The sequence below is a fragment of the Calonectris borealis genome, chromosome W (assembly GCF_964195595.1).
Source record: "Calonectris borealis chromosome W, bCalBor7.hap1.2, whole genome shotgun sequence".
Taxonomy (NCBI): domain Eukaryota; kingdom Metazoa; phylum Chordata; class Aves; order Procellariiformes; family Procellariidae; genus Calonectris; species Calonectris borealis.
The window spans coordinates 36,171,736-36,184,617 of NC_134351.1; the positions used below are offsets into that span (position 1 = coordinate 36,171,736).

The following is a 12,882-nucleotide window of genomic DNA, read 5'->3' on the forward strand; positions in this document are numbered from 1 at the left end:
AGGAGTAATAAAGCAAGGAAATTCTCCTGGAGATTATTGGCAAATTGATTTTTCTGAGTTACCCAGGCAAAATGGGTGTAGATATTTGTTAGTGTTGATTGACACATTTTCTGGATGGCCGGAGGCCTTTCCTTGCCGCACCAACAAAGCCAAAGAGGTAGTCAAAATATTATTGAAAGAAATAATACCTAGATTTGGAGTACCGATAGGAATGTCTTCTGATAGGGGACCGCATTTCGTGGCAGAAATGGTTCAGCAAATTAGCAAAATTTTAGGCATCAAGTGGGACCTACATACCCCCTGGAGACCACAGTCAAGTGGAAAAATAGAGAGAATGAATCAAACATTGAAAAGACAGATAAGTAAAATTTGCCAGGAAACATCTTTGAGGTGGCCACAGGCTTTACCGTTGGCTCTTTTAAGAATTAGAATTCAACCAAGATCAAAAGACGGTGTAAGTCCATATGAAATTTTGTATGGTAAGGCATACCAAATTCCTTTAATCCCAGGGGATATTAAGGTAACTGGGGAAACTGATTTGAAAAGATATTTGATTTCTTTAGGGAAAGTCCTTGGAGCACTCCGAAGATATGTGGTATTGACTAGATCACTTGCCTTGGATACGCCTGTACATCAGTATCAGCCAGGTGATCTTGTATATGTAAGAACCTGGAACTCTGAACCACTGCAGGAGAAGTGGAAGGGACCCTTCCAGGTACTGTTAACAACTTACACTGCAATCAAAGTAGAAGGAGTGGAGCCGTGGATACATTACACTCGAGTAAAGAAGGCCCCGTCGTGGAAAATTATTAATAGGGATCCAGAAACTGCAAAATTGACTCTAAAATGTGTCTGATTGTAAGAAAATGTATGTTAATCTGGCAATTAATATTGGTGGGAACTTTATTTGGAGAAGAAGGAAATCAAATGAACAAAACAGAAATTGAAGATTCATCAGAGCAATTGATACACATTCCCAAAAGGACTCCGGAAGAAAATCTAATGATAGGATTGATAAAGGAGTTTGCTAAATTGCAAAATGTCACCCAAATAACGGCATGCCTCCCAATTCCGAGAGCAGTAGGTGAGTCGATTCCATGGGGAATTTTAACGACAAATTTGAATAAAGATGAGCTTCATTGTGAGCAACGTCCAAAACAGCAATGGCAGGAACGCATTGATTACATTCAGAAACAGTGGAAAAGTCCCGGAAGTAGGTCAGATTGTGAGAAACTTCCAGGGTCTGTTTTCACTAAAATTGGAAGATTTAATAATGTGGGATGGTGCTCATATAAGGAGCCAGTAAAGAAAAATGTTAGCCAAATAGTTATGGAATGGGATTGTAGACAAACCAACCAGACCGCTCAAGGAAAAGTTGTATGGGATTCCGTATGGTCAATGACAATTCTGTCTCAATTTCAATATATCTCTAATATATCTTGGTGCTTTACTTGGGATGGAGCAGTTTTTCAAGCTTTATCAGTTATTAATGATAAAGAAGCCGCTTCCCGAGAAAAGGAAAATATAGTATCTTGGTGGAGTTGTAAAAAAATATATAATTGTAGTACAATAGACAAAACAATTCAAAATATTCCCCCTTTGGCAGCTGCATTGAAATATGGGTGTTGGTGTAGGGGTCTTAAAAATGATTTGATTCTTAATGATCCATATAAGCTTAAAAGAGATGCAGTTTTTAGTTGCAAGAAATCCACTATTCAAAGTCCAGGACATTTAGTTTGGGCAATGAGTGATGGAACCTGGACCACCCATTTATCCATGGATAAAAAGGTGAGGCAAATTACTTTAGGAATGCCAACATTATGCCCAATTTGGAAAAAGGCTCCTTTTAAGGGTGCTCTTGAAAATTTAAGATTGGTTCGTGCAAAGAGGTCACAAGTTGAGGAAGAAAAATGGAATGAACACTCAGTAGGAGTGAAAATTGGCTGGGCCTTAGAGTCCTTGTTAACTCCCCTATCAACGTATAGGAATAGGGCTTGGTTATATAAATTAACAGGACAAGTAGAAAAATTAGCTAATGTGACAAGAAAAGGGTTTAAACAATTAAATTTACAACTCCAAGCCACTTCAAAAATGACTTTGCAAAATAGAATGGCTCTAGATATGCTTCTGTTAAAAGAACATGGAGTTTGTGGATATTTGAAAGATAGAATTGATCATTGTTGCATACATATCCCAAATGTTACACAAGATGTAGAACATGATTTGGATTTGTTAGGACAAATAGAAAAGAACACTCAAGAAATTCAAACAGATATGCAAGAAAATTGGTTTGACAAAATCTTTAGTGGACTGGGATGGAACCTAAGTTCCTGGGTAAAATCTTTAATTAGTACTGTATTGTGTTTGTTAATTATTTCCCTAGTGATATTGCTTATCTATTATTGCTTGAAAAGAGAGTTCACAAGGAAGGCCGCCGTTGATCGAAAGATCACTCTCGCACTAGTAGGAAATAGTGGTGACAATTACAATCTAGCAAACACGAATCCTGCCTTTGTAAATAGTTAATATTGTGGAAGTATTGAAATTAAATAAAATTTCAAGACTTCCAAAGGGGGGAAATGTTACCATACAGTTACCAAGCAGTGCTGCTACTTTAAATTTCTCTGTAAAGCCCCAAACCATGATTGGGTTAAATTCCAATCAAACTAATGATCAAAAGAAATCACTAGTTGCTAGGAGTAGATGTTTGAAACAAATAGTTATTATAAATTCAGGTAGAGTGTTCTGTTCATGTTTCTATAGTACAGTACAGTACAAATAAATTTAGGAACATGAGGGACTGTTGGTTTGTTAAATATTAGAAGATAATTTAGCATACTATTGTAAGAAGCAACTGATGCTTAGAAGAAACCAGTTGAAACAAATCACCTAGGTCGGATAGAAGCCAAGAGGCCACTGAGTCTGCGCAAAGTAAAAGGGTCAGCCAACGGTGACGAAGAGGAGTCACTGGCCTTCATCTCCAAGACCCCTGACGACCACCACCAAGCAACAGTGCGCAGGCGCAAATGGGAGGAGAGCTCATTTTAATACGAAGCGAAGACTAGTCATGCATATGTATTAGTAAATGATGTAATGCTATGTATATTTATGATTTTGTTGTATAAATTTATGGTGAAAGGTGCAACAAATTGGACACGCTGTGGTGGAGCGATCCCCCGTGTCCCCAGCGCTGCTAATAAAGAATGCCTGCCTTTTAACACTACATTGGTGTTACGAGGTTCCTTCCCGATTTCGGTGACAACAACATACAGTTTATGGTGATTTCTTAGCCAGCTTTTATGCTTGCTTTATGCAAACTTTCATAGAATCATAGAATCATACAGGTTGGAAAAGACCTCTAAGATCATCGTGTCCAACCGTCAACCCAACACCACCATGCCCACTACACCATGTCCCTAAGGGCCTCATCTACACGTCTTTTAAATACCTCCAGGGATGGTGACTCCACCACTTCCCTGGGCAGCCTGTTCCAAGGCCTGACCACTCTTTCAGTAAAGAAATTTTTCCTAATGTTCAATCTAAACCTCCCTTGGCGCAACTTGAGGCCATGATGCAAACTTTGCATCATATGGCCACAGATTTTTTTATTTGGTTCAAGAAATCCAAAAGCTGGACTTCCTAAAACCATGGCTACTGAATGCCTTATCAATTAATTCCTCCCTTCCATCAAATATGTCCATATAGAAAGAAACAGTTAGGATGCTGAGTTACTATGCTGAGTCTGTTGTCCGAAAAGCGGATTCGTGCCCGGCGTGCAAGTAACCAATTCCACACGCTCAGGAGAGATATTGTTTTATTCAGGCCTGGGTGCTCGGTGGACTTGCCACAAATCAAGCACACCTGGTCTAATCACCTTTCTGTTTATATCCATGCTTCTCATACATATTTTAAGTTTCTCTTTTACATATTCATTACATTTCCGAGAACTAATTATAATATTACGTCATCCTAGACACATGCGCACTAAAGTCTTTAGGGTCTCCTTGAGGGTCTCGAGTGGTCTCTGGTGGTCAGCAGGGTAGTGAACTCTTCATGAACTTATTTCCTCTTTTCCTTATAGGGTCGCAATTTGTCCCTGAGCCATGCTTGGACCAAGTTTGTTTATAGTTTCCATAGCTAAAATTAATTATCACTAAATCTAACAATACCTCTAAAGCACACAGTTTATAATTAATTACTACTCCACACAATTACAAACACACACCTGTTAGTTACCTAACTTCTAAGCAACAAATCTTCATTGTTTAAAATTACAGAAGCGAACAATATAGAATCCACAACAAACTAAACTATCTATCACCATAGTGTTCTTAAATTAAAACATATACATCTTGATCTCCTCCAATCAAACACCCACTCACTAACTTCATCAATCTGATTTCTTATTAACTGGTTTTTAACCCAGTTCTGGGCGAGGGCTATACACAGAACAATAACACTTTGAGGATTATAGTTGATTATAATTAACATTAACAATTCCCCCCTTTGAGACTTATGATGTTAGGCATCATGAGTCTCATAATACTTATTTTCTAATATTTGGTCTACAAAAAGATACAAATTGAATCATACAACATGTAATCATAACTAAAATAACGATCAATACCACAAACAAAAATAATTGTCTAAGCCAATTTAAATTTGGAAGCCACGAGAATAACCAAGAAAAATCTAATCCTTCACGTTCTTTAAACCCAAATGCCAAATCTTTTAATTGTTGGATTTTCTTCTCCGCTAACTGTGAATTATCACTTAAATTAAAACAACATATTCCTTTAAATTCTTCACAGCCATGATTATGTCTTAAAAGTAAATAGTCAATTGCAGCCCTGTTTTCAAGAGTGGCTTCTCTTATCTGTGTCATTTCCATACCAATAGCCGAAAGTGCTTGGGAGGTATAATTTATATCTTTTACTAAAGCACAAGTAATCCGTTTTATGGTGTGATAATTCATAGCTACTCCAACTCCGGGTGCTAGGATAGCTGCAGCTGACATCTCACTCGAACTGTATAAAGTGACTTGCGAGTCACAATCCTCTGATATCTGATGTACACTCCTTTTAGTTCATCCACCATGTTCTAAGTCCTTTTTGTCTATCAGCAGCGGAGCTATCCTCCTTATTGAACACGGACCTCCTGTGACATTCGCCGGAATATAGGAATATGCTATTCGTCCACATAACAAAAACCATCCAAGGGGTAATTTAGTATGAGCCCATGCATAACTCTGAAGTTGAGTGCAGTTACATCTCAAAGGAGGTTGTAAATGTGTTAAATTTTCACATTTAGAAATGCAATTTATAAATTTAACACAATGCCCAGCTGGAAGCATTCCTCGCACCTTGACTCTTAACATCCCTCTCTCCTTGGATCTAGTTGTTTTTCCCAAACTATAAATGCTATGATAAATTAACTTAATGTCAAAACTTTGAAACATTGTATAATTCTTTATCAATTCCAACGGGGTTGGTACTCCTACCAAACAATAACTATACATCCCTCCCACAGAACTCTCGGCTGCAATACAAAAGGAGGACATGTTGGTTACTTCTCGTGCTAAAAGTTCCCAGATATTTCGATTTCTATCCCATTTTGGTAACAAAAGTTGAGAATCAATCTGACTGATAGTTATTATTAACAACAACAAATTCCACATCTTCCCTCTTTCCCTAATTTAATTCTTTTCAAAAATCAAATAATTACACTAATTTAGCAGCATCTCCAGTATCTCATTGAACACGCCGTAAAGTTAACTTCAATGGTTCCTTAAATACAGATGTCCACAGACCAGGAGGAATTTTCTTAATCCTCGTATAATGAATCCAAGAGTCTATTCCTTCTAGTTTCACAGCAGTGTTTGTTGTTAACAGCACTTGGAAAGGTCCTTTCCACTTTTCTCCAAGAGGGTCGTCCTTCCACGTTCGCAAATAAACTTGATCCCCTGGACTAAATGAGTGTACTGGAAATTCAAGAGGTAAAGGTGTCTTCAAAAGGACATACTTATGCAAAGAATTCAACACCTTACTCAAAGATAAAAGATATTCAGTCAATACTTTTTCTCCTATTACATGCATTTGCTCTAATCCTCCCGTCAAATTAACACTATAAGGTTTTCCATATAAAATTTCAAATGGACTCACTTTTTCTTTAGCTCTAGGGGTCACCCTAATCCTCAACAAGGCAAGTGGTAAGGCTTCGATCCACTTCAATTGGGCTTCCTGACATATTTTAGAAATTTGTCTTTTCAATGTTTGATTCATCCTTTCCACCTGCCCACTAGATTGAGGTCTTCAAGGGGTATGGAGATCCCACTTAATCCCTAATGTCTTACTCATGTTTTTAACAACCTCTGCTACAAAATGTGGACCCCTGTCTGAGGATATTCCTAAAGGGACTCCAAACCTTGGAATTATTTCTTTCAACAAATGTTTCACAACCTCTTTTGCCTTGTTGGTTTGACACGGGAAAGCTTCCGGCCATCCAGAGAAGGTATCTACCAATAGCAATAGATATCGGTATTGGTTACATCGCGGTAACTCTGAAAAATGTATTTGCCAATACTCACCGGGAGTTATGCTTCTCTTTTCCTCTCCAGGAGGGGGTCGGATTTGTATTTTCGGATTGTTCCTAAGACAAATCTCACATTTATTACTCACACTTTTAGCAATCTGTAACATTTTAGTTCCTATCGCATATCGTTTTACTGATTCCACCATTGCCTCTGCTCCCATATGTGTTTCTGTGGAGGAATCAATGCCTGAGAGTACAAGCAGTATCATAGCATTGGTAAACAAGAAGCCATGGGAAGATGGAAAGTGAAAGAAGCCGTGGGAAAAAGGGAGATAAGAGGTGGCAGTTAACGGTTCTGAGGGCGTGACAAAGATAAGGAAATTAGAGGAAGAGTGTCGAGATGACCTTTGCTTAGGGGATGTACTAGGGAATTCTTTGAAGTGCATACGTGGCATAATGTGAGGTATAAAAAGGCCCTTGTGCTGTATAATAAAGGGGATTTTCGTCTTCATCTTCGTGCCCACTCAGACGGAGTCCGTGTCCTTATTCGCCACAAATGGCGCCCGAACAGGGACCGGGACATTCTGTCTGAAGGGCCATAAAGTCGGCAATTGTCGATCCGGTGGCGAGCCCCGCTGAACTGCCAAAGCTGTTGAAAAGAAACAGGAAAAAAGCCGTTGGAAGAAGACGGGATAGAAGCTGTTGAAAAGAAACAGGAAAAAAAAAGCCGTCGAAAGGAAACGGGAGAAAAGCTGTTGAAAAGAAACAGGAACGAAAGCTGTTGAAGAGAAACAGGAAAAAAAAAAGCCGTTGAAAGGAAACGGGAGAAGAGCTGTTGAAAGGAAACAGGATAGTGACGTCAAATCGTCTCTGCAGAACAGAGGTGAGCAGCGGGGGGCGGTAGTCATGGGTTTAAATATGACAAAGGAGGAAAAAACTGTTTGCAGGACCATGGAATTGATCCTGAAAAAATATCAAGTAACCATGGATAATGGGGACTTGAGACGACTCCTGAAGTGGGTGACAACCACCGTTAAGGGAGTCGATTCTACTAACATTTATGATCCAAAAATTTGGGATGAAGCTGGCACCCAGCTTTGGGATGCTGCCACTCGTTCGGACTCGGTGGCTGCAGGACTGCTAGCGCCTTGGAGGACTCTGAATGAGACCCTAAAAAAGCACGTCAGTGCTAAAGACAAGCTGAGAGGTGAAAACTCAGGAGGGAGTACATCTGTGGCCAAAGAGCCTTCTGCGCCCCCGGCCACTGAGGCTGGAGCGGTGGCTGCCTGCGGGGAGCAGGGTAGCGGCAGTGATGATCCCAATCCGTTTGATCTGGGACCAGTCGACCCAGAGAAAGAGCCGGATTTATATCCCCCGCATGTGCATGATATGTGGAAGGGGATTCAAAGGGAGGCAGAGAAAGAAGGGGACTCTGACCTCGCGGCTAAGCTCCGTGAGGTCTGGGCATTCCCGGTGATTTATGAAGCTCATCACAGGCCCCGGTGGGAGGCTCTGAGTTTCCAAGTAGTGAAGGAGTTGAGAAGGGGAGTGATTGAATTTGGCCTCAGTGCCCCTTACTCTGCGAACATGCTAGGGTCGGTCATGAGGAGTTATACGTTATGTCTGCTCGATTGCAAAACACTGGCGCAATTGTTGCTCTCCTCTGCTCAGTTTATGCTCTGGAATGGGGAGTGGCGGCGACTCTGTGAGGCAAAAGCCCTGGAATATTTGGAACGTCCCGCAGCAGATCCAGTGAGATTCTTGGGAGTTGACGCATTGGTAGGAGAGGGTCGATATGCCACTGCCCATGTCCAGGCACAACTCCCAATGGAAGCCCTAAATGATTCAAAGAATCTTGCCTACCTAGCATTTATGAAGGTCCCCAAGGTAGGGAAGCCCCAGCGCTCCTTTACTAATATTAGGCAGGGACCGCAGGAACCGTATATGAAATTTATTGAGACATTAAAAGATGCTTTGGACAAACAAGTAGAGAATGAGGAAGCGCGGAAAATATTATTACAAAAATTGGCAATTGAGAACGCTAACGCGGATTGCCAGAAGGTGCTCCGACCGTTAAAAAACCCTACGGTAGTTGAAATGATAGAGGAATGCAACCGTGTGGGGACCACGGAGCACCAGGCTGTGGCGATGGCTACTGCTTTTGCAAACTTTAAGTGCAGCCAACAGACGTGCTTCAGCTGTGGCCGTCCTGGTCACTTTAAGAGACAGTGCCCGCAGGCAGGCAGGCGGAGGCGGGAACTGGCTGACTCACAACTGGGAACGTGTCCAAAATGTAGGAAGGGCCGGCACGTTGCGAATCAATGCCGGTCGCGGTATGATAAAGACGGTCAGCCTATCTAGGGAAACGGATGCAGGAGCGCGGGGAGGGGCCGCGCGATGATACAAGCAACCCCCCATGCGATGATGGAAACTGCCCCCAGCCCCCCGCCGGCATCCGTGCCTCCGAATTATCCGCCCGAACATGGGGAAGTGCCGGCGTGGACTTGGCCCCCTCCCACCCAGTGAACCTGACTTCTACGGCTGTTCAAGCGGTGCCCACCGGAGTGTGGGGGCCGCTAGGCGGCGGTTACAGCGCACTCTTACTGGGACGTTCATCCGCCACGTTACAGGGCTTGTTCGTTCTCCCTGGGGTTATCGATGCAGACTATACGGGAGAAGTTAAAATCATGTTGTGGACGCCTACTCCGCCCTGTTACGTGCCGGCAGGAGCACGAATAGCACAGCTCGTCTACTTTCGAGCTGTCCCTCCTGCGGCCGAGCCTCAGGAACGGGGGAGTGAAGGTTTTGGTTCCACTGGCACGCCGCAACTCTGGTGGGCGCAGCCTGTCGCTGCGGGGCGACCACAGCTGACTTGCTGCCTGTCAGGCGGTGGCCCTCAGCAGTCTGTGCGCATCAGCGGCCTTATTGATACCGGAGCTGACGTGACAGTCATTGCGCAGTCACACTGGCCAGCTCAATGGCTGACGAAACAGGTCCCAATTGCCCTTACAGGTATCGGAGGGCAAACAGCACCACTGCAGAGTGTTCAATTAATTCAAATCGAGGGACCGGAGGGTCGGCGGGCCAATGTCCGACCGTTCATTCTTCCGGCCCCTCTCACGCTGTGGGGACGAGACTGTTTGTCACAATGGGGAATCATGCTGGGGACAAATTTATCCTAGGGGCTACTGATCGGCAGCACACCCTGAAGTTGCAATGGTCCTGTGAAAAGCCTATATGGGTGGATCAGTGGCCCCTCCCCACGGACAAGCTGCATCACTTGCAGGACCTAGTTGCTGAGCAGCTGCGCACTGGGCACATTGTGCCATCCACGAGCCCATGGAACTCACCAGTTTTTGTCATCCAGAAGAAATCAGGAAAGTGGAGGCTTCTTCACGATCTAAGACGTATAAATGAGGCTATAGAGGACATGGGAGCTCTACAGCCAGGCCTCCCTTCACCAACCATGATACCTATGAACTGGCACATCACTATAATAGACCTTAAGGACTGGTTTTTTACCATTCCGCTACACCCAGATGACGCGCCGTGGTTTGCTTTTACTGTACCCGCGACCAATGTAGCCCAGCCGAGTCAACGGTACCATTGGACGGTGCTCCCGCAAGGCATGAAGAATAGTCCCACCATATGTCAATGGTTCGTGGCTCGGGCCCTTAGTCCAGCCCGTGCCCAATTGCCTGAAGTCGTAATTTATCATTATATGGATGATATCCTTGTAGCAACCCCCTCTGAGGCCATGATACCAGGGGCCATGGAGGTTGTCGTAACGAGCCTCCAGCATAACGGCTTGATAGTTGCCCCAGAAAAGGTGCAGCAGACTGCTCCCTGGCAATATCTAGGGTGGCGCATTACTGAGCAAACTGTGATACCGCAAGGACTCAAGATCAGTAGTCAGGTCCACACCCTGACTGATTTGCAGAAATTATTGGGCATCATCAATTGGGTAAGGCCTCTGTTGGGAATCAACAACGAGCTGTTGAGACCTCTGTTTAATTTGCTAAAAGGTGATCCTGCGTTGGGGTCTCAACGAACGTTAACCCCCGAGGCTCAGCAAGCATTGCAGTGGATTGCTACAATGATATCGGCTCGGCAAGCACAGCGCTGTGATCCAGAGCTTCCTTTTCAGTTAGCAATAGTGAACACTGACTTCCAACCATATGGTTTGTTGTTTCAATGGAAGCCAACACCCAGCGGCGAACAGTTGTTGGTCATAGAATGGGTGTTTCTTCCCCATCAATTTGGAAAAACCATCACCACGAGAGCAGAAATGTTTGCATCCCTGGTCATGAGAGGGAGGCAACGGTTGATAGCGCTGTGCGGAAAAGAGCCACACATCATTTACATCCCTGTCGTGATGCCTATGTTAACTTGGTTGATGCAAATGTCTGTACCTTTTCAAATGGCTATGGAAGGTTTTACAGGAGCGATTTCTATTCACCCTCCCAGTCATAAATGGCTGCAGTCCCTGCTACCACTGCAGCAATTGCCAAAATGTAGCGTGACCCCTTTGGACGCTCTAACGGTCTTCACGGATGGGTCCGGGCGCACGGGTAAGTCTGTCCTTGTCTGGAAGGACGATCACGATCAATGGCAATCTGATATCCGGAAACAAGATGGTTCACCACAAATCGTGGAGTTGGCGGCAGTGGTACGAGTGTTTGAAAAATGGCAATGCCCCGTCAACATTGTGACTGATTCTGCATATGTTGCAGGGGTAGTGTCCCGCATAGAGTTTGCTTATTTGAAAGATGTAAATAATGCCCAGCTTTTTGCTCTGTTTAAAACCCTCAGAGAACACATTCATCGACGGATCCACTCTTTTTTTATATTACATATCAGATCTCATACTGCATTGCCGGGGCCCCTAGTTGAGGGAAACCGGTTGGCTGATTCGCTTGCAGGGGCTGTTGTTGTCCCGGGGAAATTTGAGCAAGCGAGGCGTTCACATAACTTTTATCATCAGAACGCTAAGGCCTTGGCTAGAATGTTTCATTTACCACTTATGCAAGCACGCCAAATTGTCACTGCATGCCCTGAGTGCCAGTGTGCGGGCCCTCCACAGCCGGGGGGAGTCAACCCTCGTGGCTTGCAGGCACTCGAACTTTGGCAGACTGATGTTACACATCTTCCCGACTTTGGTCAACTCAAATGTGTCCACGTCTCAGTGGATACGTTTTCGGGAGCAATTGCAGCCACAGCCCACACAGGGGAAAAATCCCGGGATGTCCGAAAACATTTTCTTCTTGCTTTTTCCATTCTCGGAGTACCGAGCAAAATAAAAACAGATAACGGCCCCGGGTACGTTGCCCAAGCCACACGGACATTCCTGCAAACGTGGGGAATCACTCATATCACGGGAATTCCACACAGTCCCACAGGGCAAGCCATTGTTGAGCGCGCGCACCGTTCGCTCAAAGACATGTTAACAAAACAAAAAGGGGGAGTAGGGGATTTGACCCCACAGGAAAGATTGGCAAAAGCCGTTTATGTTCTTAATTTTCTCAATCGGTGGGCTGAGGAAGGTGGACCCCCAATTTGCAGACATTTCGATTCTGTTGAAGGTCATGAGGCAATCATAAGGGACAAGGCGTGGGTAAAGGTGAGAAACCTGGAATCTCATGAGTGGGAAGGCCCGTTTTCATTGATAACCTGGGGTCGAGGGTACGCTTGTGTCTCCACAGATCGAGGACCAAGATGGGTACCAGCGCGGTCCGTCAAGCCATCTTTTTCGCCGTTGTCGCAAGCGTAAGCACGTTATGGGCCCCATCACAGCCCAAAGAGAACATCTGGATCACCCTTGCAAATCAGACAGGCCAGAAGACCATTTGCCTTTTGCTCTTGTCACCTGGAGATCCTTTTTTCCACCTGCTTAGTGGGACTCCCATGGAACAATTGGACCCTAGGTCTCACGGAGCCGCATGCAACACTTTGTAGTGGCGGACGCAATGTGACTGACAATTGGGACGGATGTTTGGTGTACCATCCGCCCTGAGCGTAGAGCCACAAGAGATAGAATTATTGGGGCTTGGCAAAATGGGTAGTTTGATTGAACTGGGAATTATACGTTTGATTGTATTCGTATGTAATCTTGTGTGTGTACTATGTTTATTGCAATGTGTGAGATGAATAATAGAAAAGCCAGTTAGCTTAGTGTTTGTTGTAAAAGAAAAAGGGGGAGATGTGGAGGAATCAATGTCTGAGAGTACAAGCAGTATCATAGCGTTGGTAAACAAGAAGCCATGGGAAGATGGAAAGTGAAAGAAGCCGTGGGAAAAAGGGAGATAAGAGGTGTCAGTTAACGGTTCTGAGGGCATGACAAAGATAAGGAAA

General features: G+C 44.0%; 1 long non-coding RNA gene across 1 annotated transcript; it reads left to right on the forward strand.

Moving 5' to 3' along the window:
* Positions 1 to 265: 265 nt before the first annotated feature.
* On the forward strand, positions 266 to 2,723 carry LOC142074822 (uncharacterized). Its single transcript, XR_012670719.1, has 2 exons — positions 266 to 312; positions 2,015 to 2,723. It is a non-coding gene; the product is annotated as an uncharacterized LOC142074822 (long non-coding RNA).
* Positions 2,724 to 12,882: the final 10,159 nt, after the last annotated feature.